This window comes from Silene latifolia, unplaced genomic scaffold, assembly GCF_048544455.1.
Source record: "Silene latifolia isolate original U9 population unplaced genomic scaffold, ASM4854445v1 scaffold_241, whole genome shotgun sequence".
Taxonomy (NCBI): Eukaryota; Viridiplantae; Streptophyta; class Magnoliopsida; order Caryophyllales; family Caryophyllaceae; genus Silene; species Silene latifolia.
The window spans coordinates 231,598-239,135 of NW_027413190.1; positions in this window are offsets into that span (position 1 = coordinate 231,598).

A 7,538-nucleotide genomic window follows, 5' to 3' on the forward strand; every position below is an offset into this window, starting at 1 on the left:
CAGCCTAGCCGAGTGTAATGAGATTAAGCAATCATTTTTGGTCCATGTTTGGAATAAAGACAACTTTCAACAGCCGATTTTCGTCAAGTTAATGCTTAGAGGACATACATGTCGTGGTTCCCAAATGGTTAGTGTTGATGTTTAACTTATGTTAAGTAATCTTGCATGAGCTACGTCACACCGATTTACTTACTTATGTTTTCTTCATTTTGTTACAATTTTTTCTTATTATTCTGAGTATGAGCTAACCATGAGCAACATGTAGAGAATTACATCATCGTTCAGTATGAGGTATCTACTTGTGAAAGACACAATAATGACACTGGAGACTGAAAGTGGTGAGCTTTATAAAGTAAAATACTTGCCACGGAAGTCGGGACTTAGTGCTGGGTGGATTGGGTTTGCCAATGGTGAACAACTTGTGCAAGGGGACCTTGTTGTTTTTCATTTAGTCAAGGCTACCAAATTTAAGGTAATGCTCGGATATGGCTTTCAGTTTCATGCTTTTGATGATGCTAATGTTTTAACAATATGGCATTCAGTTTCATTCTGTTTCTGTGCAGGTTTATATTACAAGGCAAGCCTCCTCAATTATCAGATTGCCTACTCCTCTCCTCAAGTTCTATAAAGAAGCAAGACAATGTGATGAAGGTAAGTCAGGTTATGACATAAATTAAATTGAGTCACTAATAAACCGGCCTACGGCTTCTTTCTATTGTGAAATTACAATCAAATGATGAAATTCATGACACAGTTTTCGTTACGGGTCACCTCTTTGGAAAAGTTTGCATACATCTGATCCCCATCTCCTGCCATTTACGGACCACTTGAGGCGATGTAATGTTGCTGCTGGTGAATTCTAATGAGCAATTGTAATGTATAAAAATTACTAATACAGATGACAGTCAACCAATAGTTTACAATAGAAGTAAAGTGCATCAGTCAGAAGAGAACTCTAGCAAAAAGAATGGGAATTCTTTTTCCAAAGATACTTATCAAGTAGATGTCGATTTCAGTAACATTGAAGGGTTCAAAGACTTCAACACTGTCGTAACTGAGTCGCTGGAAAATCAGCATCTTTCTGAGCTTCTTAACCATGATTATTACGAACTCTGTCATGCACACAATGTATTTCTTCATGCCACTCTATTTAAAGGCCTAAATCCTGAACTCTTTGTTGGGCATATCAAAAGTACTATCTCTGAGATTGTTAGCATAGGTATTGCCTTAAGGACTTGCACTCCATCTACGTCCCTCGATAAGTTTTAAGAGTGGACCAAGATCTTAACGTACTATGGAGCTATTGGTATGAACGTCAGCCTTTTTAGTGCTCGGCTAGATCACCTTCGAAACCTAGCAGGAAATTCTGATGGTGTTGTCAGTAGAAGGAGGTACATTGAGGCAGGTCTTGAACGTACACGCACTGAATGTGAAGTAAAGAAGTTGTAAATGGTACTTGCTAAGTGGAGGAAGTTTTATATTAAGCTTGCTTCAAAGGTGAAGGTTTTAGAGTCTAAGTCTGGTTGGGAAAAGCACATGGAAGCATTTTTTAGTCTCACTCAAGCTAAAGACGAGATAAGGCAAATTGAAGTTTTGATTGCTGATTTTGCAAAGTTTTTTGAGCATTATGATGCAGTGATTGAGACCCTGAAATTGAAGGCTAACAACCATGAACATCAGTTCCAGAAAGAAGCTGCTGCCCCGTGGTAATGCTTCATACGGTCCTAGATCTAGCACGCAAGTCGTTTGGGTCATTTTTGAGCTAAGTAATTAATATTTGGATCATTCAAGTATAAGTTAGTTCGGCCTGTTCCTGGGTGTGTGAGTATGAGTCATGTCAACCAGGTCGCCTTTACGTTTATTCAGGTCATGCTAACCAGTTTTTTTTTGTTAAAATGTAGACAAATTTCATAATATGTGTTTTAAAAAAGTTGGTCTTTATCCTGTAAATAATTAATTTTTTATTTAATTCCTAATACTAATAGCCTTGCACCGAGTACTCAGTAGTCTTACAAATTTTTTTATAAAAAGTAAATAATTAATTATTTCCGAATACTAATAGAAAAATTATAAATAATTAATTTTTTATTTTATGTGTTTTAAAAAAGTTGGAGACTACCACGTCGCTCGAAAAAAACCTCAAATATTTATTTAATAGATTTAATGCCCGTGCGATGTACGGGCCTGTTGATAGAGTCTTATATAATAGTTAAAGGGGTAAATAAAGATAAACAAATGAACGGGACGGAGGAATGGTATTATAAGCGTATGATTAGTAGAGTGTTATCATAAACTCACATTTGCATTGTACGGAGTATTACTCTTTGCCTCATCAATATATATCCCATAATGTGCAGTTTTAACTAAATCATGCTACTATTCTTTTTCTTCTTTAATAACTTTCATTTATCAAGGGTGTTGATTTTCGCAGTACACATTTTACTCATCTCAATACAGTGTTGACAATTATACCCCCCTCATTTTCCCTCTCTAAACTCTCTCTAATATATTCTCTCTAATTTCACACACATTCTCCTCTTATTTCATGTGTACTACATAGATAAATTATTTTGATAAACACAGAAAATTATGTCATGCTGTTAATAAATTATGTGTTCCATTGATAAATTATATTTACAAACACGTTTAGTACATCAGTAGATTATTCTGACACTAATGCATAAATAAATTTAACGAATAAATGTACTATGTACTATCTAAAAGATTAAAAAAAATGAACAATGGCAGCGTACTACCCATCTTCATCATGTTTCCATCATCACCACCAGGCACCAGTACACCACGTACTACATCACATCGTTACCAATACCAGTACATTACCACGTACTACACATTACCGCCAATACCGGTCTACGCACAACCCCTCTTCCACCAGTCCTCGCGCACAACCCGACCTCTCCCTCACGCACCTGCCTCCGTCGAAAGGCCACCGACAACCACCTGTCGGTCTCTTCGCCGACGGCACACTCCCATGTAGTTGGCGATATCCGAGTGAACTAATACCTTTGTGCCATACCAATTAAACTCTAATAAATTTAATTGAAAAAAATGCAAAATTATAACAAATAATAAATTTAATTGATAATAACAATTGATTAATGAAATAAATAACCACTCTATAATCTAGTTACCATTCATAATTGAAGAATTTTGCGCATTTTTGATGAAGGTGAGAGAGTCGGCAATAGAGAGAAGGTAGAGAGAATTAGGTTTTCATATTTTTGGTAAGGGTAACAAATGCAAAATTTTGTACAAAAAGTACTGTAATGAGTAAAATAAGTACTGTGAAAATAAATTACGTTTATCAACAGTTTAATGAGTTATTTACATCATAATCCCTATGACTCTTGGCTAGATAAATCATACTATTCTTGCGAATAAAAGGTGTTTCAAGTCATCATATAGTCCTAATAATGGATAAAGCTTATAGTAAAAATTCTTTTAACGGAATATACAACATATATCTTACTTAGGTGTAGAGATAACCACTATTTGCTCTTTCCCTAAAACTCCAAGAATCAAAAGAACTCCTCTCCATTTTTTTCCATGGAAAGTAAATTATAATTTATAATCTCTTGGAGTAAGGGAAAAGCTCATCTTTTATCCTCTCCAATTATGAAGGGGATTTGAAGAGTAAAAAAGCCCAAAGTATAAATTACATGTTCTAGGTTTATTTATTTTTATTTTTAGTGAAAAATGTTCTAAGTTTATTTTTATATAACAATATCAAAAACAAATTGTGCATTGTAAAGCCGTTAGTCTCCCATGCATGATATATAGTAACAATAGGCTATAAACACCAAAAATCCACCGCTACAAGTGCACTCTCCAAAATCAGTTGAATAATATATATGATAGGTATCATTTTTTCAGTAACTTTGTCCTATTTACCTATTACGTTAGGATTGTTTACAGTAGTAATATTAGTATGTGCTTTACAAACTATGTCTATTTTCAACGTTCTAGATACATGTTCTCGTTCTTCCGTGTTTACCCCCTTCCTAACAAAAATCAAACAAATTTATTATAAATTCACATTATAAATATACAATAAATAATTATTGGATACCAGCTCCGTCATTAGCGATCTGGGACATACGATTACTAATATTATATTGAATTATTATATTAGAGCAACTTTAAATAATACATAGAGTTTTTTCACTCTTATATTAAACCTATATGACCTCTCTAATTTCGGAAAATCATTTAAATTTAAACTTTCTACATAGCATGACATGGGACAAAACTATTAAAAAGATATAGTAACTTTTATTATTTCTTTGAACATACAACATGAAAATCGAAACCTTAAAATTTATTTATTTGACTTATCTCAAACTTAAGACGGGTTGTACCGTTTTAATTCTTAGAATTTGCCATTAATGAGAAGGACAATAATTTAGAGTGATTGATTGTGATCGTACAATACCCATCTATTTATTTTGTAACTTTAAAAGGTATAGTAGATATATCATCTTTTTGTAATAAAATCCATCATATCTACCTACTCTGCGTATAATAGTTGTAACACCCGCGAATTTTCCAGTTTTGACAATTTAAATTTATTAAAATATTTGATTACTTTATTTCATATTTTTGAATTATTCAATTTAATTAATCTCATGTCAAACACGATTTTTATAAACGTATTATATAAAAGCTCGTTTATATAAAATACGTACGATTAAATTATATCTTAGACATGATTTATATAATAATATATGTATACGTATTTTTGGTCGGATAATAATAATGACTGTGATGATAATTCCCGTCTCAACATCCGTTTAGCTATAGACCGTCACATTTCACTTTGTACATGCTTTAATCCGGACAAACCAGAATTCGACAACACATCACACCCACCTAACATCCTACACTCTACTTTTAAAATATCTCCTTATTATATATTTATATATTATTATTATTATTATTTATTATTGTTGTGGTTCTTACACCGTGTGACCCCCACCCCCCTCTTTCTTCTTCCTTCTTCATTTTCGAAAGAACAAAAGCAACAGCAACAACAACTCCATACTCAACCACCCATTCCGTCTCCTTCATACCCCATTTCCTCCCTTATTTCTCAACCAAACTTCACCATTTTTATACCATTAGCTTCCTCTCTCCGTCCTCATTCTTTTAAGGTAAGAAAGCTTATGTTTTGACTTAGTTTCGAAATGGGCATCTTATTACAAACTCGGTTTTGTGACCCATGTTACTCGTTTTTCCTCCTTTCTAGTTGAAGACTGAAGTAAAGCTCGTGCCTTGGACGTTTTCACCCGAGAATTCGAGAGCTAAGGTAACGGTGATAGGTTACTCGACAATGAGTCGATATTCCATCCTTTCAACTCGGTTTGTATACTCCTTCGTCTTAAAGTTTTAATCTTTCTGTGTTTCTCATGTATGAGGTCGAATTCTTAATGTTCGTGGCTAATTCTCATGGTTGTTGTGGGTCGAAACGGTGGCTGTATGGGCGGTTTCCTGCTCTATTTTGGAATAGTCGATGTGGTAGTTGTGAGCAGTCAGTAGGGGGTCGTGGGCAGTCTTGAGTCGGGTCGGGAACGGACTTCTAGGACCGGGTTTTATGCTGCGGAGGTTGGCCTGGCACCTCTGTTTTGGGACGGGTTTCCTGTGCGGGTTTTGAGATAAGCACATGTTGAGGTTTGGGGAGGGTTAAACGCACCCTTGAATCTGTTTTGGGACGGGGGTGGATGGTGGTTGTTTGTAGTCAGGAGGTAGCTGTGTCGAGGTTACACACGGCCTGGTTGGACTCGGTTTTAGATGGGTCGTATGGGTTGTAGTTGGCTCGGTGTTGGACTGGGGTTCTGAGCTTGCTTGACATGGTCCTTTTGGCTGCTCATGGCCACTTGTTTGGGACGGTTTTCATGGTGATTCTGGGTTGTTTATGGGGTGGAGGACGTGGCTGATATGGGTTGTATAGGTGGCTGGTGGTGGGGCCGTGTAGGGCTTGAGTTGAGTCGGGTAGGAGTGCTGCCCTATTGACGTCTTGAATTGTGTCATGAATTGTTTTGGGCGCAATTTGGTATGTTTGAATTAATTAAATTTCCGTCTCGTGTTTTATAAATCGCAACCCGTTAAAGCATTGTTCATTTATATATCTCCCTTTCATGTTTTATAATTCTAGAATCTCATTTCATAATTAATTAAATTACCGTCTCAATTATGCTCATGTACTCGTCATGTTATTTTAGTAATGTGGCAAATTGGGCTTATTTTATATTATATGTTATTGGGCCATATAGGTATGGTATGGCATTTTAATAGGGCTAGTCTTGTTTATTAACTGTTTAGGCGCTAAATTGGTTTAATTAAAATATGATTAATTAACCGTCTCACATTTTATATAACGTAATTAGTTAATATCGTTCATTTACTTATTTATTCTGTTGGGCTTGTCATATGTTTTATTTATTGGGCTTATTCTAGTCCATTCATTGGATTTCACATGATTTATTTATTGGGTTCATAAATGGGTCAATTGGACTTGGTCACATTTCATCCCGTATATTTCATATAATGTAAATTATTCATTATCATTCATTATATTTTATTTAACCGGCATGACAAATTATATAAATGAGATATTTATTTACATAAAACAAGTATGAGGTATTTATTGTTAAATAATTATTTGTGAAGGGTCATATGCTTGATAATGCCTTGTATTGTTCTGTTGTGTGAGTCTTGGTCCTATCGGATACTAGGGGTGAGCTATAAGTTCTCTAATTGCGATATGATCGTTGGGATTGATGTTCCCATCCGTACTTATGGTGAGATGCAAGCCATGAGTATGAATGTGACATTATCAATTCCATGATATATGACATTCTATCGCATTTATATTCGCATGATCATTCTTACTCTTATTGTGACTCAAGTGTGACGTTTTACATTTTGTGACGACTTGAGATTCCTTATTTACCCTCTTCGGACCTTTGGTTACGGATATGTGTGCCATGTTTCCGGATTGGATTACCCTTCCGCCTCTTCGGACCTTTGGTTACGGACTGTGTGCTATGTTTCCGATTTGGGGTTACTCGACCTTTGGTTACGGACTGTGTGCCATGTTTCGAGTCTTGGATGTGGATAGGTCACCGCATGTCGAATCGGGTGACGTCCATCCCGAGAGTCTGGATCCAGGTTTAGACTAGGACCGTATTATGATCGTCGTCCTACCAGGAGGATTGGAGTCTAGGATGTAGTCTTGTGTGTGGTATCTCGGACAAGATTTAAAGGTAGCCTCTGAGTCGGATACTCCGTCTACACTTTGTGTCGGTCTTACACTTGTTGAGTCGTGTCAATATGAGTTGGTTGACTTGGTTGTTCTATACCCTTGACTGCATATTTATTCTAATATATCCTGCATATTCCATTAAGAAAGTATTATGCCTATCTCACCACGATTGTTCATTATATCTCCTTGTTCTTTATTGTTCACATGTGATGCATGATTAATATGTTTAATTAAGTGTTTCTTACTTGCATTTCGA